The 25,899-nt window shown below is 34.2% G+C and overlaps 1 protein-coding gene across 2 annotated transcripts in view; it reads right to left on the reverse strand.

Annotated features, from left to right (window-relative positions):
* Positions 1-25,307, reverse strand: part of LOC138711687 (uncharacterized) — a 1,209,687-nt gene extending 1,184,380 nt beyond the window's left edge. For both annotated transcript variants that reach the window (XM_069842817.1, XM_069842816.1), the window contains exon 1: positions 25,164-25,307. The gene's annotated coding sequence lies outside the window, so the exon portion shown is untranslated. The remainder of the gene's footprint in view (positions 1-25,163) is intronic.
* Between the last annotated feature and the right edge of the window lie 592 nt (positions 25,308-25,899).

A 25,899-nucleotide genomic window follows, 5' to 3' on the forward strand; every position in this document is an offset into this window, starting at 1 on the left:
GCTCCAAGATATTTGAATTTTTCCACCTCTTCGAAGGATAAATCTCCAATTTTTATATTTTCATTTCGTACAATATTCTGGTCATCACTGTCTGAAATTAATGTGGAGACAAAAAATAAACATTCTGCCTGACATTATAATTCACACTGACTCCACCCTTATCTAAGTGATTTGTCGATCGATTAATCGATTGATTGACGGAAATTAATTAATTCATCCATTCATTCCAAGCGGTCCATCTCGCTCTATTATCTATTTGTTGGATAGAGTGTACTCATCATAGTATTCAATTGCTACTTAAATATGTCCTTACCTAATACAAACATTACATCCGAAGGATAAATACTTTAAACACAATCTAATGGATTTGATAAATACTCTGTGGTTTTCTTTCTCTCCATTGCTTTATACATTAGCAGTCTTACTAATAAACCGTGTATAGTTTTTATACTAGACTTATGCTACTAATAAACCATGCATAGGCGATGGATGTATAAACAGGCTGTAACTATACAATGGGAATTGCTTTGCAGTAGTTATATACACGAAACCCCTTGTTTAAGCGGTGTGTATAGGGAAAAAATGGCCGCCCCTGTAACAGCTCTTCGTATCGACTGTCATTTTATGATGATGGTTGCCTAGTAACCAAAGAAGAACAAACCAAAGAGCACAGAATAATTAGAATTATATTGCTGTAGCTTGTACTCTTTGACCAAAATATAATATGGTAATCGATTAGAGCCAGTTGTACTATCGATACTTAACACGCCACACTAGAGCGGATGCAACAGAGAACTTCAGATATTCTATTATCTTTCGTAACGAAGTAATGACGAAACTATGACGTAGCTGTGTAACAGTTGTACTATTATACACGACGTATGTAGTGATTATTAGTAAGGACTTTACACACGACGTATAAATGAGCTACTCATTGTATAAGTATAAGACAGTTAAACGTCTGTATATAGATTTTTTATTAGTAAGAGTGTAAAAGTCTATCTAATACGGCACTTTATATCAGTGGTGGGCAAAATGAACGCAACCCACAAGACAGGATTTAAATGGCAACTACATACTGTGGGAGGGGTTGCACTCTACAGTGCAGTGACGGATTTACAGACAGTTGCGCCACTACACTCCTACCTACCATATGTAATTAGAATAGTCCATTCACGTGATATTTAATTAATCATTTTTCAAAGCAATTTCTTGGAAATTGGGATTTATATCTGTGCATGCAATTTTCAGTCGCGCAAGGAGATGAGCATCGCTTAAGCGGGATCTGTGGCTGGACTTCATAAATTTTATTTTAGAAAACAGCTGTTCGCACTGGTAGGTTGATGAATACATACCGTCATTTCCCATAACTATGGTCCACGATACAACCATTCAAATATCATTGTAGAAGTAACATAGACCGTTCGTAGATAGCTGCAGTGACTTGAATTCAAACTACAGTACAGAAAAAATATAGATAAACGAGGTACTACGTTATGGAGTACAAAATATGAATAGTTGTATCGTGGACAATAGTTATGTTCCAGGACCATAGTTATGGGAAATGACGGTACTCATTATTTTAGAAGCAAACTGTCTAAGCAGTGGATATGTAGTACTGGACATCTTTTAAAAGATTTTAGCCCCCAGTAGACCTTCACATTCTGCTTTCAAGAAGCCATCATTCTGCAAATCCAGTACCTCTAACTGCAATTCTGGGATAACATTTTCAATTTAAACATGGAAAGGAGTGGCAAAAATATTGAAATCTTTCTCCATCCTTTGAAAATCACAGAATCTGTGTTCTTTGAACTCGTATAACAGGTGATCTGTTTTAAGAATGTACATATTTAAGTTCGCGTCCTGAATATTTGTAACTGATCCTAAACATGAGAAATGAAAGAACCAACTTACTTGTAAGTGTGATATTCTCTCGATACATATGATTCTGCGGAAGACATTGTATCACTAGTGAAGCTCCGAAGTAGAGCAGTCCAGTATAATCCGCCATGTACACGCGCAGTATTTTCATGGAGTGGGGGAAGGGGAAGGTAGGGGGTAAGTTTGATGCTTCGCTGAAGTCTGACGTCATTGCGGCAATGCCGTAGGAATACCCGCCATTGGTTTATATCAAATTGGCAACAGACTCTAAAGGTTAAGACGGGATTCGAACTAACGTAGGCAACTATGAAGCAACATTATAGTTCCGTCCGAATCCTTTTGTGAATGTAAGAAGAGGTTATCTGTGCATGAATTCCTTTAATACGTCATGCATTACCTACCCGTGCCAGCTTCCCTTTGTGTATTTCTATGGCAACAGAGTGGAGTTCGGAACGGTTGAAGGCTAACGCAAGTTGGGTGCACAGAAGTTTGTGTAATTGCCGGATGTAGTTTGAAGTCACGTGCCATGAACACGGTTAATGTGCTATTGATATGCGTTACTCTGCCCGTTTCAGTTACCATAGTCACGTGACTTCCCAGCAGGCTGCCGAACACTGAAAGTTGATGACAGTGCTATATGTGAACATGACTTCCATATTGCGATTAATTACATAGAATATATCAACACAGAATCATGTTAAAGTTCACTGAAGTAAGTTGAGAGAAAGAGTAAGAAAATAGAGATGATATTTGAAAAACGTGGTAGAAAAAGTGTGTTTGCTAGAGATGAAGGAAAAATATAATTAAACATTTAGATCACTGTAATTTCAAATGCAGTCCATCTATACTAATAATAAATCTGTAGGCGAAATTTTTCCGGTAATTTTCGATTTTCCAAAAATATTTGGTCCTAACATATATAATTAACCACCCTGACACCGAAAATCGCTTCTTTTTTTAATTTTTGTTTGTATGTCTGTCTGTCTGTATGTTTGTTACCTTTTCACGCGATAATGGCTAAACGGATTTCGATGAAAATTTGAATATGAATTTCGTTGTAACTTAGATTTTAGGCTATATGACATTCAAAAGACATTATTTAAAAGGGGGGTTATAAGGGGACCTGAATTAAATAAATCGAAATATCTCGCTTATTATTGATTTTTGTGAAAAATGTTAAATAACAAACGTTTCTTTAAAAATAATGTTCGATATGTTTTATTCTTTGAAAAAGTTTGATAGGACTGATATTTAATGAGATAAATGAGTTTTTTGAATTAAAATAACTGCCATCTAAGGCCATGTAATGAATTAAAAAACAAATGACTTCGTCTATAAGAGGCCTTGGACAGCAACAATCGAAAGCTATGAAAAATACCCTACAGAGAATGTTTCTGTGTTTGTTAGAAGTAATATCGGAAGCTAAATTAGCCGATTTGTATAATTAATTATTATTTCACCATTGGAAAGTGTAGTTTCTCTAGATGGACATAATTCTATAACATTATTACAGTAATTTCTGATATAATATAATATAGTATAATATAATATAATATAATATAATATAATATAATATAATATAATATAATATAATATAATATAATATAATATAATATAATATAATATAATATATAATATAATATAATATAATATAATATAATACAATATAATATAATACAATATAATATAATATATGTATAATATAATTTAACTTATTTGAAGGGTTCAGAACCATAGTGGGCCAAGCGCCATTTACTGAATACGTAGAAAACAAGGGTTAATATTAAGTTATTACCATAATTCAATGGAAACCTACAAGCAAAATAAAATATACACATTAAATCTAAATGATATCAATCTTCATTAAACTATGGTTGCATGTAATAAAAATTAAGAAACATGTTAAAGGAATTGACATTGCACTAAATGAGTGTCTCTGCACCAAAATGATCGCATTTTAATTATTTGGATGCAATTTAAATTAAGTAACATATTAAACGATTTATCCTTCTATCAAACACCAATGTTCCCTGGATCAAATGTCCTATTTTAATTATGTAATTACTTTATATTTACTTGTAACGGGTGCAGCGGAGCGCACGGGTACGGCTAGTTTAGTATAAATCTATTCTCTTCTTACCGTAGAAATGGGTAAAGTGAATCATTAGGTGTATAATCGATCATTTGCGATTTTTATTGAAAATTATACATTCTCTCAGTTACTTGTTACAATTTTGGTATGCTGACTTCATTGCCTGACATTGCAAATGTAAGCGAGAGGGACAACAAAAAGCCTGCGAATGGGAACACTGTGTAATTACCGTTGAAGTGAAAATTCTTATTCTCAACTTTTTCTCTTAAACGAAAACAAACTCTTACCAACTCTAAATTATCGTCAGCAGTGAAAGGAGACAGGAAGTATACGTAAGTACTTTTCTTGAGATTATATCCTGAAATAATAGTTTTGCAGTTCATAAATGGAAGTACTGAAACCTATTACTTTAAGAAAACTTGTACCTTTGTAGGGTTAAGTCGATCATGCCATCGACCTACTCGAAACAGATAGGACCAGCAGGAAGAATAAATTGTTCACCGAAATAACTCCAACTAACACTTATAAACAGAAAAGTGTCATAGCATAGCTTATATTGATGGGATAGTGGGGAAAGAGGAAGACGAAATTATGTTGAATTTCTTGCGTAAGAGAAGCACTGAAAAAGGAACATATTTTGTACACCCCTCTGTACCTGACTATGGGAACAACGTAGTTTCTAAAGTGACATGAGGAGGGGAAGATTTCAAATAACATCTGATATAAACCTAAGCAATGTTGAATTGCATTTTAGATTATAATTGAAGTGTGGTATTTCAATGTAAATTTTGAATTCTTAAATTTTGTTTGTTGGTATGTGAAGTATTAAAATGTGTTTTTATGTTTTATAAGTTGGCAATCATAGTCATGTTTGTACAGTGGAGACCTATAGGCCTAATTGTATCGAATAATATGATCACAGTAACAAAAGATACACTATATGCTATAGGAATATATTGGAGATTATTATTGTTTTTACACCCCTTATAACAAATAAAATATATGTAATATACTTAATTTGTTTTTTAAAACATAAACAGTGATCGACTTTACTCCGCAATATTTTAAAATCGATCTTAAACTAAAAATTCAATGGTGATTGACTTTACCCTATTTAAGCAGGTAACTTTGATCACAAGTAAAATATAAAAAAAAATCAAATTTTTTATAGATTGTAATTCAATTCTTGTAACGTGCCTTCATAAGTGAAGGATATGACGACAAAATGCTATTTTCTGAGGAACTTCGCTCCATTGCCTAACCTCAATATTATAAACAAAATTGCAAACTTTTTATCGACTTTACCCTCTTCTACGGTACCTAATGAATTATTGCCGCATTTAATATCTCCTTCATTAGCAGAATGTATTAAAGTGTTAAATCAATATGAGTCGTATATATCGGTTATACAAAATACTGATTGTATAAGTAAGTGCTAAGGGAAAACTGACGAATACTATCTTATTGTCTAGTGAGCGGCCAGATATTTTTAAATTGTGCTTATTTCGTGTTATAGAAAACTAACTGCAGAGCAAGACAAATATTTGAGAAGCACAGACTAACGGTAGTGTGTAAACGATTTTGTTTCCCACTCCCAAATGATGCTCATTCATTTACCAATTTTTCGTAAATCATTCCTGTACATAATTATATTTAGCCTACTTGAATTGAAAGAGAAGAATTTGGAGGACAAATTAAAAAGGTACGCAAACGCGTCCTTGCAAGGGGTTCGGGGCTGTAAGAAACTAAGTATGTGAGCTCCAAGCCTGTTGGCCACTAGTCTCACTCCGAGGCCTACTTGAATAATTACTGTATATTTTTTAATTTCCATGACAGATACTGCTATCTAAAATCATTGCTACCAGGGAAAGCTGTCATTTCATGCTCACTAACTAAATTCATTGGAGAGTACATTGGTGTTCTGCAATGGTGAAATAGTCACTGTGTCGCCGTAAATTTATCTTGAAGACGTAGGCTACATCAAGTGCAGAAAGCTGTGTAGTAGAAGACAAGCGTTCAGACTTAAATGTCTTGGCATCCCAGTTCGAACACGAAATAGTACGTTATGCAACGAGCCTATAATGATAGTAATTAAGACGCAAGTATGTTTGTTTATGAAAAGAGCGCAAGCGAGTTTCATAATTTTCATACGAGCGTCTTAATTACCATTATAGGCAACTTTCATAAGACTTTTTATCCTCGACCATATTTCTAACATGAAATAATTAAGAAATATTCATTTTATTTGTATCTGACAGAAAATCGGAAGTGACCTTGTTCGTAGCTCGAAATTGTCAGATGTGCGCAGACGCGAAAGTATTGATTTTTTCCGAGGAACAATAATGTCATCGACCTTGATGTAATGCAGAGAATGTATAACCTGGAAAGTGCTTTAGAATTGAAAAACTGGATGACAAATTGAATTTATTTGAATATTATTTACAATTAACGCTAATTATTATAGTAACAGAACATAACCTTCTGCGACAGTATTGGATTTCCAGCCTCCGTGACGTTTACCTCGTTGTCTTTCGGTTGCATATCCGAGAATAATCGAAAACAGGAACTTTAATGAATAGGTGTACTTTAATGACATGCATTAAAGGACTGCTACCAGGTGTATAATTACTACTTTTCGGCATGGTCGAGCATAAACTATATTAAAGTTAGTGGATAAATTTAATAAGAGAGGTTCTCTGACTTACCGGAAAAGAAAACGAAGATATCATCAAACTGGCACTTTCACTGAAAACTATTAAATATGAATTCACGATCCATTAATTCTGTAACTAATAAAAAGATAATATCTCAGTTGAGCGACACTATTTGCCAGAAATAGTACAGTTATTCAAACCTTGATGCAGAAGCTGAATGCAAACATTCATTTTCATAGCCTGCCAGCAAACTGCACGACTTCACAAGGGTGCAAAATTAGTCCGCTGTACACGTTGTTTGTGGTCTGGCTGTTATATAATTCTGTCCTGTTATCCAGTAATATCATCCCACACCCATACAATTCCTGTTATTGCTGCCACACGGATTTCTATGACGTCACAGGATTTTCGTAATAAACTCGACTACTACGGTGTTGATGGCTCTTCAGCTCTTATTGTGGCCGTAGGTTCTTTGTTACAAGGCTCAAGTACGAGCTGCAATTGTCTACTTGTGACAAACATTTTACAATTTCTCAGCACTGTAATTTGAAAGCAGTACAAGTTTTCAGTTTTCATACTCTGTGTTTATATGCAAATCTTATCAAAATGAGATTAAACTTCAAAACGAAAATGTAAGAACATAATATGACCAATTATTTTCTAATGTTATTTTATCAACAGTAATATCATTAAAGGTTTTGATTTATCTAGAGAAAATCAAAACTCGGGTAGGATTTAATTGACTATTACACGATTAGAAGAAAGTATATAAAGATTAGAATTAACAAAGTACTCCAATACAATAATAGTACATTATGGTACGAGCCCATAATGATAGTAATTAATTTTCATACGAGCTTCTTAATTACCATTATAGGCGAGTTTCATACGACTTTTTATGCTCGACCATATTTCTAACTTGAAATTATTCATTTTATTCGTATCTAACTGACCTTGAGCAATACCTCGTAAATTGTGAGATGTGAGCAGACGCGAAAGTATTGATTTTTTCCGACAAACAGATGTCCACATTGACCTTGATAGCCTATAAGAACCTACAGAGTAAAATAATATTAACTTTGATATAACATTGAAATTAAATTAGACATTGAAACACGAGATGACAAATTGAATTTATTTGAATATTATTTACAATTAACGCTAATTATTATAGTAACAGAACATAACCTTCTTCAACAGTATTGGATTTCCAGCTTCCGTGACTTTTCGCTAATTCTCTTTCGATTGCATATCCGAGAATAATCTATACTTGCGGTTTTATAACGGTACAAAGCTGACTTGTCATTGGCTGAGGTTTTATAACGGTACAAATCTGACTTGTCATTGGCTGAACACCTGTACTTTAATGAGTAGGTGTACTTTAATGACATGCATTAAAGGACTGCTACCAGGTGTATAATTACTACATTTCGGCATGGTCGAACATAAAATATTAATTGGCTTACGAAAATACAACTGTCTTCAAATGTATTATTGTACCATCTCAACACTACGCTAGATGGCAGTAGTGTTTTATGATTATGTTTTCTTGCTATCAGTTGTGTCACTATGGAATCTTTATTGAACTCTGTGGACGGTTACTAGTCAAGAAGGCTTTGTTGATTCAGTTTCATTTTTATTAAAACAGTTGATTTCTACTTCAATTATCCGGATCCCAGTAATCAGATGATTTTCAATAAATCTTAGTATTAAACAATATCTGATACGTGACTATCCATAATATCATATAGCAGAAGTTATAACAAACATATAAACAAGTGATGGAAGAGTAATGGAACGGAGAAAAATTCTCTCCGGCGCCGGGATTTGAACCCGGGTTTTCAGCTCTACGTGCTGATGCTTTATCCACTAAGCCACACCGGATACAACCCCGACGCCGAACAGAATCGTCTCTGATTGAGTTCCAACTCTTGGGTTCCCTCTAGTGGCCGCCCTTTGCACTACGTCATAGATGTCTATGAACATCCGTTCCATTACTCTTCCATCGTATGATGACGCAGAATATCTGCATGGAAATATCATATGTACTTCGGTACATTGAAATAATATATGATATGCGTAAATCACGAAGTGATTTAAGACGGCGCTTATTCCGTCGGATCCCGGCCAACTAGTCACTCATAACGAGTGCACCTGAGCACATGTGTGGACTTCGGTCCGATGTTCATAGACATCTATGACGTAGTGCAAAGGGCGGCCACTAGAGGGAACCCAAGAGTTGGAACTCAATCAGAGACGATTCTGTTCGGCGTCGGGGTTGTATCCGGTGTGGCTTAGTGGATAAAGCATCAGCACGTAGAGCTGAAAACCCGGGTTCAAATCCCGGCGCCGGAGAGAATTTTCTCCGTTCCATTACTCTTCCATCGTATGATGACGCAGAATATCTGCATGGAAATATCATATGTACTTCGGTACATTGAAATAATATATAAACAAGTGTTAGAAAAGTTTTAATTAGGGATGATGAAATAAACAAGAAACGTTTCAATTAATGATGAAGAAATAAAAAATAAGCATGAATAATTTTAAAAGAAACAATTATTGAAAATATAGTTTTCTAATTTGAATGTTTTAGTGGTTGGTGGTTCAGTTAATGTTATATTGGACGTGTGCGTAAAAGAAGTGAACTCGTTGGTGTACATGGTGTATCCCTCAACTTATTCAGGATTTCCGAATGGTGCTCTTCATATGTGACCAGTGATCTTTATTAATTCTTGTTCTTGAATGCCAATGTGAGTCATATTTGAAAGTGCTGTGCGTCGATTGGAGTGGTTTGTAATTTTATGTGTTTTGACGTCCAGATCAGTGCAGTTTGAAATGTTGGCAAACAAAGAAACAAATCCTAGGGTAGTGATAAAAAAAAAATATTAGGGACGCGATAATATTTAACAAATGCTAGGGACGCGATAAAATTGTGCGATAAGCAGCCATGATTGTTTGAAAGACGTCCTTTCGAACCGTTTTATTGGTCAAAAGTAGTGTGACGTAGTAAAAGTGTTATAGTCAACAGTAATCTTACCAGAGGTTTTGATTTATCTAGAGAAAATCAAAACTCGAGTGAGATTTAATTGACTATTACACGATTAGAAGAAAGTATATAAAGATTAGAAGTACCAAAGTACTGCAATACAATAAAATATTAATTGACTTACGAAAATACAACTGTCTTCAAATGTATTATTGTGCCATCTCAACAATACGCTATTTGGCACTACTGTGTTATGATTATGTTTTCCTGTTATGAGTTGCGCCAAGTATGGAATCTTCATTGAACTCTGTGGACGGTTACTAGTCAAGAAGGCTTTGTTGATTCAGTTTCATTTTTACTAAAACATTTGCATTCCACTTCAATCATCCGGATCCCAGTAATCAACGTCACTTGACAGATGATTTTCAATAAATCTTAGTATTAAACAATCTCTGATACGTGACTATCCATAATATCATATACCAGAAGCTATAACATAACCTAAATAATATAAACGAGTGTTAGAAAAATTTTAATTAGGAATGAAGAAATAAGCAAGAAACGTTTTAATTAACGATGATGAAATGAAAAATAAATATGAATAATTTTAAAAGAAACAAAAATTGGACTTTCAATAATTGTTATCGAAAGTACAGTTTTCAAATTTGATTGTTTTATTGGTTGGTGGTTCAGTTGATGTTATATTGGCCGAGTGCGTAAAAGAAGTTAACTCGTTGATGTACATGGTGTATCCCTCAACTTATTCAGGATTTCCGAATGGTGCTCTTCACATATGAATGCCAATGCGAGTCATATTTGAAAGTGCTGTGCATCGACTGGAGTGGTTTGTAATTTTCTCTTTTTTGACGTCTAGGCCAGTGCAGTTTGAAATGTTGGCAAACAAAGAAAGAAATGCTAGGGTAGTGATAAAAATAATCAAATACTAGGGACGCGATATAATTAAACAAATGCTAGGGAGACGACAAAAATTGTGCGATAAGCAGCCATGATTGGTTGAAAGATGTACTTTCGTACTGTTTTATTGGTCAAAAGTAGTGTGAAGTAGTGAAAGTGTAATAGTCAACAGTAATCTTACCAGAGGTTTTGATTTATGTAGAGAAAATGAAAACTCGAGTGAGATTTAATTGACTATTACACGATTAGAAGAAAGTAGCCTATATAAAGATTAGAAGAAATAAAGTACTCTAATACAATAAAATATTAATTGACTTACAGAAATTCTATTTCACTAATGTTAGCGTCATCAAAACGTATGAATGAAGCCGCCATTTTCAGTTTCCTACCTATGCTGTAAATAAATGTCGATCGCAAAGCATGTTTTTTAGTAACGTAAAGAATTTGCAGTTTTTAAATGTTGGCAAACAAAGAAACAAATGGTAGGGAGGTGATAAAAAGAACTGTAATACAATAAAATAGATATTAATTGATTTACTAACATTGTATTTCACTAATGTTACCTTAACCAAAATGTTTGAAAGGAGCCGCCATTTTCAGTCGACTATCTATGCGGGAAACAAATTCCGATCGCAAAGCACGTTTTATAGGACAATAAAGAATTTGCTGTTTGAAATGTTGGTAAACAAAGAAACAAATTCCGGGGTAGTGATAAAAACAAACAAATGTTAAGGAAGCGATAAAATTAAACAAATGCTAGGGAAGCGATAAAATTGTACAATAAGTAGCCATGATTGGTTGAAAGACGTCCTTTCGTACCGTTTTATTGGTCAAAAGTAGTATTGCGCAGTAAAAGTGTAATAGTCATTATAAAAGTCGTTTTTATAACCTTAACCCTTTAGTGCCATATTGCTTACTGAGAATAATTGTAAGCCAACGATAAACGTTCACTGTTTGCTGAACTCGTTTGTCATATAGACATCACTGTGCTACGTCATCACTTCAAATAACAAAGTGAACAAGAGAAAGGGAGCAGTTTTCCAATTTCTGTAAGAGGGAAATAAAACTCAAGTTTCCTTCCAGGAAACCAAACCAATTCCGTTATCTCCTGAGCCATAGCTGAAGAGGTAAGAAATTCTCCATGTTTCGCTCAATAACCGCCTATATATATATAGTGTGGTCTGTGTAAGTTCCCAAGTTCTTTCCAACTACATGGCGCTACAGCCAGTGTTGCCAAATCATCAAACAAAATTTGCTAGATGAGTAAAAAAAAATTAACGATATATCTGTAAAAAAAAAGCTACAATATAAAATAGGATTTAACTCAAAATATACATTTTACTCTTAAGCCGTCTCGCGGGGTATTGTCAACACTTGAGACACATACAGGGTGTTAAAAATTACGTTTACAATGTCTCAGGGGTGATAGAGTAGGTAAAAAGAAACATCTGTTTTAAGTGACAAAATTGCACCTGCACAAATTATAGCCTATTCTTGATAACTACTGTATCTGCAGTCAGATTAGTGTAATGTGTTACTAGTTGCAATGGAGGGGAACAGGAACTGGCCACCTTACCCCATTATCTTCTGGCCTAGTTTCCTCATGAGTGATGACTTATTGGTGTCACTTTTGAAATTCAAACATGTCTTCAGACAGTTGACTAAACAACAATAACTGATGACACAAGACAGAATTTGCAAACTTAATATCTTATTTGGGGCTAAGAGGGATGAAGTTACAGGAGAATGGAGAAAGTTACACAACACAGAACTGCACGCATTGTATTCTTCACCTGACATAATTAGGAACATTAAATCCAGACGTTTGAGATGGGCAGAGTATGTAGCACGTATGGGCGAATCCAGAAATGCATATAGAGTGTTAGTTGGGAGGCCGGAGGGAAAAAGACCTTTGGGGAGGCCGAGACGTAGGTGGGAAGATAATATTAAAATGGATTTGAGGGAGGTAGGATATGATGGTAGATACTGGATTAATCTTGCTCAGGATAGGGACCAATGGCGGGCTTATGTGAGGGCGGCAATGAACCTCCGGGTTCCTTAAAAGCCAGTAAGTAAGTAAGTAAATAAGTAACATCTTAAAAATATTATAACCACGATTAATTCACCGATTGTAGCATATCATGTACAATTCATCAGGATCAGTCTGCACCATCATAATCACGGTAAAATTAAGATTTCCTACCGCTAAATAAATTTAAAACATATCGAGAGAGACCACAAATTATTAGTATGTATAAATTGCAAAGAGATAAAATGTGTTAACATAAAATTATCGAACGAATTGAATTATTTCAATCTATTATTATTTATATAAGTAAACTCTCCTTGAAGAAAGTATTATTGGGTCTATGTTCAAATATTTATAACTACACTGCAGATTTTTAGGGAAAAACCTATTTTTCTACTCCTAACTTACTCTTTACACTCTCATGAAAAGGGCTAGGATTTTGATGAAATTGCATCTTTTTTTCTAGTAAGCCAGAAACATAGCTGCTTTAGTATTTATATGTTATGTGATAAACTGAATGTTTTAAGACATATTTGTTAGGGAATTTTTTTGCATTTTCTGCCTGTTTCAACTCATAAGAGCATCTGTTGTTTTATTCGGTCATTTTTTAGGTATTTTCATTTAATTTTGGCCATAAATCCTCATTATTAATGCAAAACAATGTTTATTTTCTTTGATATTTTCTTTACATATTTTATCCATTAATACCCATTATTTTGTATAATATTTTAATCCTTTTTCCACACAAATATTGTCATTTTAACGTTGTACACCCCGTGTAATGCATCAGTCTAACCAACCCTTCAATATAAACTCCTCTATACCTGCTAATTCCGGATAAGAGTGGCCTTGTGGTAGACTACATGGAAACTAAAAGTAAAGTAAATCCACGGCGCTACAGACCATGAAGGGCCAAGACCGACCAGCTGACTGTTGACCTAATGTCCACATGCCAAAGCAGAGGTGAACGATCATATATGCAAACTACATCAGGTAAAATAATTAATTAAAGTGTACTACTTGGAAAAGATTATGTAAAATTTAATTTAATTACTAGTCTAAATATTAAGTAGTACAAAACCTCTTTTCCTACTAAGCCAATTATGTTAGATCAATTTTAATGACATTTTAAAAATATTCTTAGGTCATAAATGCATTGTTTTTACGACATTTTTTCATGATTTATAGGTCATCAAAATCCTAGCCCTACTCATGAACATATATGCTTACAAATATAAGCTTTGAGAGTGCCTAAACAGCTTTGTTTGACGTTTTTACTAGTTTTGAGTATTTCAAAATACACTGCGGAATTGTATTTATTTTTTCCCCTGTTTGTGACGTGTAATTTAAAAATATTCAACGTTTACGTTGTAAGAACTACAAAATTACTTTTTTCTTTTTCCATTTCTCTCCGCTCTCCCTCCTCCTCCTCTCTTCCCTCTCCCCCAACTCGTCCCTTCACTCTCTCTCTCCCTAGCTTCAACTGGCAAAAACTCAATATTGTCAGAATTCCCGTAGTGAATAGTTACAAAGTGAAGTGTATAAGAACTGGTTAGCCCCAGTAGAAGGTGATGCACGTATTGTAAGTGTTTTGTGGACGCCAAGACATCAGCTTTGGATAGGCATATTGGCACTGAAAAACACAGACGCGCGTCTTCAGTATTTACTGCTCAACAGGCAAAATTCAATTGAGTCATTCCATGCAAAAAAGTATGTTTTTGAACCATGAAATCTCAAAAGTTAAAAATATTGTAGTATGTTATTTTGTATGTTCTGAATATGAATTTTCAAGCAATATTATATTTATATCTTTCATATTTTGGCTCCAATCAGAATTTTTAATGTAGGTTTAACAAAGAACACTGTTTCATTCATTGAAGTTTTCTTACTATGTAAAGGAAGATGGAGAGGTGATTTAAATGCAATTCGAAAAAGGAGAGCCTTGTTTATAAATGCCCTTTAAATGAAAAAAATATATATAATTTTTAAGTAGTTACCCGCCGTAAAATAATTTAAAAAAATATAGAACACAAAATGCAATTCATTTTTACAGACGAAAAAACATGTGTTTAATTCTTTAAGCTATGTTGATTCCACTGTGAAAATGTCAGAATATTGAGTTAAATATCATGTCAGTTTTTAATAAAAATAACTCACCGGAACAAAGGAGCTCAGGAGGTAGGCTCTCCCGTCGTACAGAATGTTGCGCGATCATGGTCAGGGAGACGGTCGTTTGAGATTACTCATCGTTATGAAGTCTACGACAGCCACACACATAGCAAGCGATTTTCAACCGTGGGAACAAAGATTAATAATTTTATTAATTTAATTATTCACAGGTTCTTTTTAGATAAAGCCATAAAAGTTTGGAGTTGGATTAGGAATTAGATTTTCTTTAATACGAATGAAATTCTCATGAGTTTAATTTGTTGCATTGGAATACAAAACTATTTCTTTTTTCAATGAGGCGTTTTTATGAGCATGCCTTCATATTATTCGGATTAGTCTTTAAGGTATTAAAATATGGTTATCCATGTTTATAATGGAGTCTGTTTAGTTTCGATGACACTTCATAATAGGGTGTCTATAATATTTTAAATTATGGACAACATGTAACTGACACCCATTTTTCAGTCATCCGTATGATTAAAATATTAATGAAATGGCGGTCATAGTTGACACTTTAATTTATTTTCATAATAACATTATTATATCAAAAGCCCAAAAAATTCATGACATCGTTGGCACATTCTTAAAATTTTGTATGGAATGATCCAATTTTCAACTCATTCCGAAAAATCAAAGTACTAAAATTTCTGAGTCAGGGGGACAAATTGCTTTACACATTTCTGAACATTCCTCTATTAATAGTATTGACAACTTTACAGAACTTCGTAAAACTGCCTTTGCAGAGAGTAAGATGGTTGAATCATTGAAAATTCATAGAAAAAAATTGTACAGGAATCATTGTTAATGTGTTAGCACTTCATTTCGAGGAAGTTTTGAAAAATGATCTTGGATGTAATTGCTACAGTTTGTTAATAGATGAAACAAATGACATATCTGTTAGAAAAATCCTTGGTGTTGCTATTAGAAATTTTTCAGTAAAAAGTGAAAAGATAGTGTCCACTTTTATTTGAATGCTCTCAATACAGTATGAGATAAAACGAAGTGACAGCAATAATTGTCATGTAAGTTGCCAGATAACGTTATTCATCGCATAGGAATGAGCGTCGTGTATCAAAGAGGCGATAAAGAATGTGACGCTGGATCCTCCTGACAGATTGAAACAGTAGACAAAAAGGAAGAAAACGATTGCATAGCAATATAAACGTTTTTGGAGGAATGAAACGCTTAGAGAAACAGCAATAAATTGAAGGTAAACTATTCTTATTATTATTATTATTATTATTATTATTATTATTATTATTGGCGGCCAGGTAGCTCAGTTGGTAGAGCAGCTGGCTACGGACTGGAAGGTCCGGGATTCGATCCCAGGTGGTGACAGGATTTTTTCTCGTTACCAAACTTTCAGAACGGCCCCAAGGTTCACTCATCCTCCTATAAAATTGAGTACCGGGTCTTTTCCGGGGGTAAAAGGCGGTCAGAGCGTGGTGCCGACCACACCACCTCATTCTAGTGCCGAGGTCATGGAAAGCATGGGGCTCTACCTCCATGCCCCCCAAGTGTCTTCATGGCATGTTACGGGGATACCTTTACCTTTTTATTATTATTATTATTATTATTATTATTATTATTATTATTATTGATTTGTTTAGTACTGTGCATGATTAGGTTGTATCCGGAGTAGAGATGGGAACGATATATCGGTTTTTACGAAATACCGATATTTTCGATTCGATATAGCGATATATCGATATCGAAATTTTGATTCAATATATCGTATAATATATAGGTTTTCTCATAAATTTATCGATTTTTCTGTGGAATTTTTATCATTATCAACAACAGCAAAATCCACACTAGACAACTCCGTTAGTTCCCGAGAGATGGCGCTACTGAAGGTGGACAGTTACATAATTGTGCAACCTCACTCTATACTTCGTTCTAATTGGTTGGACTGGAATTCGAATTCGAACTGTTTAATATGCAGCACCAAATTCAAAATGCAGCGTGCGCGAACGTGAGACAGACGGGAGGTTTATCTACTACTGTTTTAATATTGTTATTAATGTTCTTCAAGGCAGCAGCAACTCCCACCCTGAAAGGGAACCGTCTGACCTCAAAACGGGTATCAAAACTTTTATACCTGCATTCTGAAATGGAAGGAGAAACAAGGATTTAATACCGATGTGACATTTGTTTAGGTCTATGATTTCTATGCACAACCTAGTGCTGACATTCTGTTTCCTTATTATATCTTTTAGTGCATAAAAATTCTATTCGTATAAGCATCACCATTGATATTTGGAATGTTGGAGTGTAACAATAACTTGCAATAGGAACTTACTATAGAAGGATTGTATCAAATCAACTGTGAAGTTTGTTAAAACTTGTAACATTCTAAGTACGGTTTACTTACATTTAAAAATAATTCAAGTTCTGTTTACTTACATTTAAAAATGATTACGTTCTTAGATAGAAAAGAGCATTATATCTGTGTCCTGGATTGAATCGTATATAACATTAGAATAATTGAATCGTGTTCCCATATCAAATACTCAACCATGTAGAGTTCACTTAATTCTTTCCCACTATATCATTTAAGCTCCCTTGCCTCCATCATAATTTTTATTTAGGTTAGGACCTACATCACATGGTATTTAAAATGTATTGTTTATTGTTACAATTTTACATTTATGCTTTTGACTGTTATGATGTTAATTTCAATGGTAAAAAGAAATATTAAAAAAAAATTAAGTTATTTTATTATAATACAGTAGGGGACAGTCGGGTAGTATCGGACATCGGGTAATATCGGACAGTGAGTTTCTTTCATCTACCACACGATGATAGTACCTGATTGACATGGTTACGTTTCTGTGATGTCGCATAGAGAAACGTAACCATGTCATTCAGGTACTATCATCGTGTGGTAGATGAAAAAAACGCACTGTCCGATATTACCCGATGTCCGATACTACCCGACTCTCCCCTAAATGTACGCTTGAAAATGCAATTTTCTTACAAGTTGCAGTGTCCAGTCGATCAGTCCTAGTGAAATGGAGGAGTACACGAGAGCGGAATAAGCAGACCTGATTTTCGAATGCGGATGAGCCAATGGGAACAGTAGACAAGCTTACAGATTGTATCGGGAGCAAGTACCCACGCAGGAGACATCCGACCCATATCATTTTTCCACGACTGTTCCAAAAGTTAAGGGAAGGAGGGCACGTGGTGCCAAATTACAATTCCATTTCCACACAACTATTTTTGCTTATAACTTTCGACTCAGTCATTTCCGGACCATGATTTCTTATCTCAAATTGATATATGTAGCCTTGCCATCATCCCAGAAAGTTTGTAACATCAATTCCAAACACCCTGTATAACCAGACAGTAAGAGTAATCAAAATATCTGACCACTTCATCATCCAACAGGGATCGAAATGCTACATGTTTACTCGTAATTAAATTACAATATGCATAACCACATCCTCACATTTTAAGATTACCGTGGATAATCCGAACAAATCCGATTAAACTTAATGTGGGGCAGATACTGTAAGTCTCTTCAGAGCATTTGATGCTGCGTCTCCTAGCAACGTGACACAAAGCGATGATCATTAATTTTTCAGCCTTTCATGTCTAAACCCTACACCAAAGACAACGTGGATTCTCCTATGATTTTCCATAAACTGAATATATCAGACACTTAAAACCCCACTTTGTATTTGTTTTCGATACAAATTGAGCCGGTAGCCGGAAAAGGGGCCCATGGATCTATAGGCCCTTTTTTCGGGAGAATGTTTAATTCAATTCTCCGTGTTAAAATCTACTTGCTTAAGTACTTTCGTTTCAATATCTTGTAAACAGAGGACAGGGTAGCTAATTGAATGAACCCATGCACTCTTGCGTAGTTGTGAAATGCAGCAAACATCAACACAGCTTGAGGCAGGCACTGCTAGCTGTATAATTGTCTTGTGTGTAGCAGTTGTGATCTGTGTGCGACCTGAATTGTTTCAAAATGGAAAGAAATGAACATAAACGAAAAAAGAGGAGAGAAGACATGAAAATTAACTTAAAACGGGAAGACAGAAAAATGAATAAATAACATGATATTAGGTATGTGCTATTGTTGAAGGTACGTTTTTGCACCAGTTATTTCTGCTGCCAGAAGGAATGTTTCTCCAAATTCACTGCTGATGAGCGGGAAGATCTGTTCGAAATATTTTACAGTGGGCAAACAAAGTTATTGCAGGATGCTACAATGGCAAGCTTGTTATCAAAAAAATCTTCTAGTCTTAAATGTAACTTAAAATCTAAAAGAAGTCATGAAAATACATGGACATACTCTCTGCGTCGACGTGGTGTTCAGCAAGAGGTGCGTCGTCAAATGATTTTGAGAATCTTCAAAATTTCTGCCAAAAGACAAAGTAATACAAGGGAAAATATTAAAAGGTGAAACATTTGAGGATAAAAGGGATTCTCATGAAAACAGACCATATAAAATAAACAACAATATAATGGAATTTACTGCAGTCCATCTACAATCGATTCCACATAGCAAGATCTAATATTGTCCACTACCCCAAACCTGAATGTAAAGATTCTCTTTGGGTTATTCTGTGACTATTACAAAGAAAAGACTGGTGAAAAACTGAATGTGAAGTACAAAACATATTTCAAATATTTCAAACAGTTGGCTTGACAACATCATTGAAAAGAGCAAAGTTGCATTGGGAGAAAACATCAATGAAGATGATTCTCAAAGTGAGTGTGAGTCCATCCAGGATGTGCACTAAAGTGTAGACTGCACTGTGTGTGAGTCCATTCTAGATTGATATTAAAAAACCTGTAATCTGTATTCTGTAACCAATAGATATTCTTGATTCTTACGTATTCGGTACAATTTATGTAATAATAATAATAATAATAATAATAATAATAATAATAATAATAATAATAACTGCCCCCATTGGAGGTAGCCCAGAAGGACTCAGTATACTCTCCTACATGAATTTTGCAATATTAAATGTTTACATAAATTTTGTAGAAAGAAAATTATAATAAACATATATGAATAGAAAGTGAATAAATAAAAAAAATTAAACAGAGTGAATATGATGACTCAGAATTTGGCAAGAGCGTTTCAAAACTGAAGTTATGATGTCAGCAGTAAGTATCTGTGGTAGTTCAAAAGTCTTCCTGAAGCTTTCAAAGAACTTGGGAATCACACCACGAGCTCCAATAAGAAGACCAATCACCTCAATGTCTTCAAGCTGGTATTTTGCTTTGAAGTAATCAACTGTTGGCAGATAAATGTTGATCTTTTCTTGATTGACATCCTCCGGCTGGCTACTCCCCGTTTAAATCCTTGTGGTAGGATCAATTATATATCCTTTCTTGGTAGTCTGGGAATAAGCTATGATGTCAATACGTCTAGAGGAGCCATTAGTAGCAAGGCAAAAATCTTCCTCTTCTACTATCCAAGACTTTTTTCTTAAAGTAGTTGCAATTAAGGATCGAACATGATGGTGTCTGGCATTTCGGAGGAGTAAACCTCTGTCACACTGACCTTGGACGTGGGCAAGGGTTTCAGTCTCCGGGCAGCCATGTCTGCACCGGGATCTGTCCAAAGAGCGACCAGGTACTCCTCTAACTGCTGCTAAATTGGCATTCATTTTGAGGCAGGTTACCCATTCAGATGTAGATAGTCCAGACTTATTAAAAATCCAGGCGTTGGCTTTAGGTACTTGGTTGTACAATTCTACACCTCTGCCTCTTCCAGGCATTACTTTCCATGATTCGAATTCTGCATTTCTTAATTCCTCTTTTAATTTCCTAGGCACAGATTTACGAAGCTCAACTGGACAAGAGAGACTTAGATGTTGACAGGAAGAATTAAGTTCAGACATCAAAGGTCGCATACTATTTACATAAGGATTTTCATTTGATATTAAAGTGATGCAGATGTTGCAGTGTTGCAAGAACGCTTGCCATGATGCTCTGACTAGTCCCAAACCTCTTTAGTTTTTGCTTGCATATAACTATGAGATATATGTAAGAAATATAATTTTACTAAATTGATTATGAAATTGTAAACCTCTGTAATGTGCGCCGTTCGATGCTCATATTATAATTTCTGCTAAAATATAATCATATTGAAAGTATTTTTATAAAATAAACTTGTTCTCGGGAAAAAAGGACCTATAAAATGGTTCATAAAATATATTATTTTATTAACACTATTAATTTCGGAATGTATTATTTAACAAAAACTTGTAGACAAATATTATTGTAACAGTATGAAACTTGTTATCTTGATAAAAGTGCATCCAAATCGCAATGACATAAAAATAAATCTTTCAATCATTGTTTTCTCGAAACATGACTTTTGCTTATGGGCACTTTTTCCCGCTACCGCCTCAATTTCACCATTAACGCAGTTTCAGACGTCGACTTCACAAATAATTACTGACACCAGCCATGTGGTTTTGTTCTCGTTAAACAGGGAGTGCTTGATAAAAATCTTCTAGTTCGCAACATTTAAAAACTTGTTAGAACTCGAGCCGAAACAAGCGAAGTTCTTTTTGTGCAAGTTTCATAAGCAAGAGTCATTCAACACAGCTGTTGGGAAAAAAGTATGTTTTATATCGAAAAACATGTCCGGGAAGCCAGATTTTAACTGCCTAACTTTTAAAGCCGACGCACCAAAGAAGTTCAGTGTATGAAGGATTAGGGACCAGACACAACACGAAATGTAAATTACACATTGAAATAATGATCCTGAAGCACTTGCTTTCAACAATCCTGTTTACAAACAATTTCATAATTGCAATTTGGTTAATGTACATATTCGTAATATGAGTTTCACTGTTTAACGTACGCTGCAACACAAATCCCTCGGCGGGCTAGATCTGCTCCAACACAGCACAGGGATCCTACTCTTTTATTTAAGCAGCCCCGTTTTTCTCGTGCGCCTCATCTCATATTCTGACTGTCCAGCCCCATCCTGCTTTCGTATTGTCCACGCTTCGCTATCATACGCTGTCCCTGAAGTCTTGTGAGGTTTATCCCTACGTCCGTTTCGTGACACGCACTGAATATTTCATGTGTAACCCGCATTAATCATATATAATGCAAAGTTGTGAACCTTCGTAGTAGCTTTTAGAAATACAGGAATTAGAGATATTTGAATCAGTTAATTATGCGTTCATTATGCTATAACTAAGACAACATATTTTTATTCCATTCTTCATTATTTTTCACTTCACTTCAAATTTAATCTCTGAAACATCAGACACAACTATCAACAATATACCCCTAATAGAAACATCAACAACTAAATTTATTGGTTTCGTTCGCAATTAGGTTGTTACACAATTTATAAAAAGCAGTATCTTAAAGACATTATATTTCGTCTATTTTCATTCCATTATGTCCTACGCAATAATATTTACGGGAAAATATATTCTTATATAAAAAAAAAGAAATTAGAATAATAGTTGAAACAAATCCTACAAAATCGTGTAGACCACTTTAGTCACTTGGAGAAGAATTTCATCATGTTACCTTTTATGTTTAATTCTTTTAATTGTTAATGTTTTCGGCTCTCCAGACGGAATGGTATGTTTTTCTAAAGTAATAAAAGCTGGTAATGAATTGCTTGAAATTCAACAGTGGGGGCAGGTGGGGGTGAAAACGTGGACCAAAAATTCAATGACTAGTAGTTTGAACTTCCCCCTCTAAAACTAAATTGGCGCGTTTTTCCTCAAAATCGCGTGTCCTGTGAACCTACATCTGAAATTATTCAAGGTGGGAAATTTTGGAATGAAGACACAGTATGGTTACTAGAATACAGGTATTAATTAATTTAAAACGTAAATTTGTAAGTAATCAGATAGAGATATTGTGTAAACCTGAGTATTTAATCCCTTCCTTAGTCTTATGAACTTTAGTTCTTGTACTCCGTAGTTCTTATTAGAGTTGCTAGTGGTAGAGGATATGAAATATATACGTATTTTTTCATTATCAACAATTTCGTTCTTACTTAAAAGTTTTCCAAATATAATTAATTATTTTAAATGCTGATATGTTTGCTATTTTCTGCACAAATTTTGAAAATGTGACATTGCCTTATTAGTTATTACATAGGAAATTAAATTTTCACTACAGCCATCACATTAACTTAATCGTATTAAAGTCATATGTATTCACCATTTTATTCTTATTCCATTATGTCCTACACCCTCTCTTAAATGCTGTAAATAGAAGGTCTGATCTAATGTTCTGGAACTATTAATAATGGAATTCGTCAAGGATCAATATTAGGTCCCCTACTTTTTCTAGTGTTTATAAATGATCTTGCCCCCCTAATATAAGATGTAGGTCATCCCATATTATTTGCAGATGAGAAAAGTATAGTAATTACAGCCAATAACTCCAACACATTCCAATCTTCAACAGAGGAAATTCTCTTCAAAATATGTGACTGGTTTTCTCAGTCAATAAATTAGTATTAAATTGTAACAAAACTAACATAATTCAATTTAAATCCTGTCCAAATTCAACCTCGCAGATTTCTAGCGCAATAATTAACAATAGATCCCTATTAGAAACAACAACAACCAAATTTCTTGGCTTAAAAAATCGATAATGTGTTAAATTGGAAAAATCGTATTAAAGAAATTACCCCCAAACTAAATTCTGCTTGTTTTAATATTAGATCTATGCAAAAGATAGTAAATATCAATACCTTAAAAACACAATATACTTTGCATACTTCGACTCGGTAATGAGTTTTGGAATAATATTGTGGGGAAATTCCACAGTTAGTAACAATATATTTCTATTACAAAAAAGAGTAATTAGAATAATAGTAGGTGCGAAATCTAGGGAGTCGTGTAGGACTATTTAAAAAAAAAACTACAAATAATGCCCATGGCTTGTCAGTATATCTTTTCATTAATAGTCTTCTTCGTATGTAATCGTGAAAACTTTGTAACTAATTCAACAGTTCATAGCATAAATACACGTAAAAAAAATGACTTTCATACTCCATCAGCAAGTCTATCATGCTATCAAAAAGGAGTGCGTTATATGGCAGTATAATTTTTAATAGCCTCCCTATCGATATAAAAAATTAAACTCAAAACATAAGATTATTTAGGGCCAAATTAAAGAAGTACATAATTTCTCACGCCTTCTATTCTGTAGGTGACTTCATGACATTCAATAACGCTTCATGAAATTGATACTAAAACTTTGTGTTGTACTAGTAACTATATTGTAAATCTCGTCTATATATATTTCATCTAGACTGTGACTATTAATTAAGACTTTATAATAGTATTAAGTTTTTAAAGTTGTTCCATATTCTAGCTGTAAAGCAATGTTTGAAAACCATGAAATGTTAATAAATACAATACAATCTATTACATGTTGCATGATCAGTGTTACCTATACGAATTTGTCGTCCTCCACTCCATAAATATTTTTAAGGACCCTCCTTTCTCGCCAATACTTTATTGAATGTTGAAATTCTATACCGTAATTTGAATGCATTATAAATACAACAAGCTAAGGAAATTTTATTACAAACACCGCACAATGAAGGAAATAATCTTTCGGAAACACTTCTTAAATCTTGTTGTAAACGTAAAGGGAACTCTTATTTCAATATTGTGATTTAAAAGAATCTTTCTTTCACTATTTTTTTTAAATTCTGTGTCTTATTCTCCCTAAAAAAATACCTAAATTTAAAACTGCAGCCCGTTCCCTTTCGCCTCCGGGTCACCCTACTCGATTGGTATCACTTCCCATCCTACTGGCGATCTTAGTATAATGGATTCCTTTAACAAGCTGAGTTTTCTCGTTTTTGTTATGAGCACTACTTTCTTCACAAAGCACCATAACTAATAATATGCAGGTTTAATATCTGGCGATCTTGCAGGACGTATTATAGAAAATTGCTGACTGAAAGCATGGTCATCAAAAGTGTTACACTTAAAAAACATATGAAGACGCAGCATTCTGCATGAATATGACACTTTTAATATTTAAATTTCCTGAAGCTGATAGGCATCACATAACCACGTTGCTATGGAAATAATGTTACTTATTAACTGCAGCATTTCTTGTTATTCCATCTACATAAACATTATGATCTCATCTTATTATGAAAGAAACAGTGAAGCCCCACCATATGATAAGTTTGAAATCGTAAGATTGTTCTTGAATGAACGAATGAGGATTACGCTACTGAAAGATTACATTCTACATAATAATGCTATGAGCTTTTACATAAGCTATGGATCACATGAACGTTTGATCACTCCAAAACACATTATCAAGATAATATGAGTTATCATTAGCATAGAAAAATCATTACGTTCAAATTTATTCCTTCGTTTCAGTTTCAAAAGATGTATTTTATATGGATGTACAGTACTTTAAGATGACTTTTTAGTATTTTCTTACTTTCGTGCTGCTCAACTCCAGATGTCTTCCTTCTTCATCGACAATGCATTCTCCATAGTGGTTCCCGTAATCACTATTCTGCATTTCTTGTAACACTCCAACAACTGCTACATCTGTTGCCTCTGTAGATCTTCCTAATTTCTTTGCATCTGTAACAGAATGAGTTACTTTAAATTTTGTTACAAACGTTTAGAAAGAATTGAAAGTGTGTGGGTCAACTCTTAAACTATTACCAGTATGGGTACAAAACAGTCGAAGTGAACTGAAAAACAGCGTTCACATCCATAATATGTGTGATGTCAGGGCTCTTAACGTGGCGTTACTCGCCCGACCCTTCGAGCAAGGTTCATAGATGTCGTTAGTTCCTAGAAGAATAGACCACTTAGTTCGTCAGAGACTGTCCAGATTGCACTACAGGTAGTGGGTCTACATTACACTGTTAATGAATAAATGGATGACGGTGATAGTGATGCAGAATTATTAGTAGTTATAGAGGAATCAGAGTACCAGGAGAGAACCCCTGCATTAGAAGATTAGACTGAAAATTTAATTGTAGGTGCAGTGTAATTATTTAAGTTGTCATGTAATTAATTAAGTTGATATGTAATTAATTAAGTTGATATGTAATTAATTAAGTTGATATGTAATTTATTAAGTTGATATGTAATTAATTAAGATGATATGTAATTATTTAAGGTGACTTGTACTTACATAAGTCGATAATAATTGAGTTTAA

The sequence above is a fragment of the Periplaneta americana genome, chromosome 13 (assembly GCF_040183065.1).
Source record: "Periplaneta americana isolate PAMFEO1 chromosome 13, P.americana_PAMFEO1_priV1, whole genome shotgun sequence".
Taxonomy (NCBI): Eukaryota; Metazoa; Arthropoda; class Insecta; order Blattodea; family Blattidae; genus Periplaneta; species Periplaneta americana.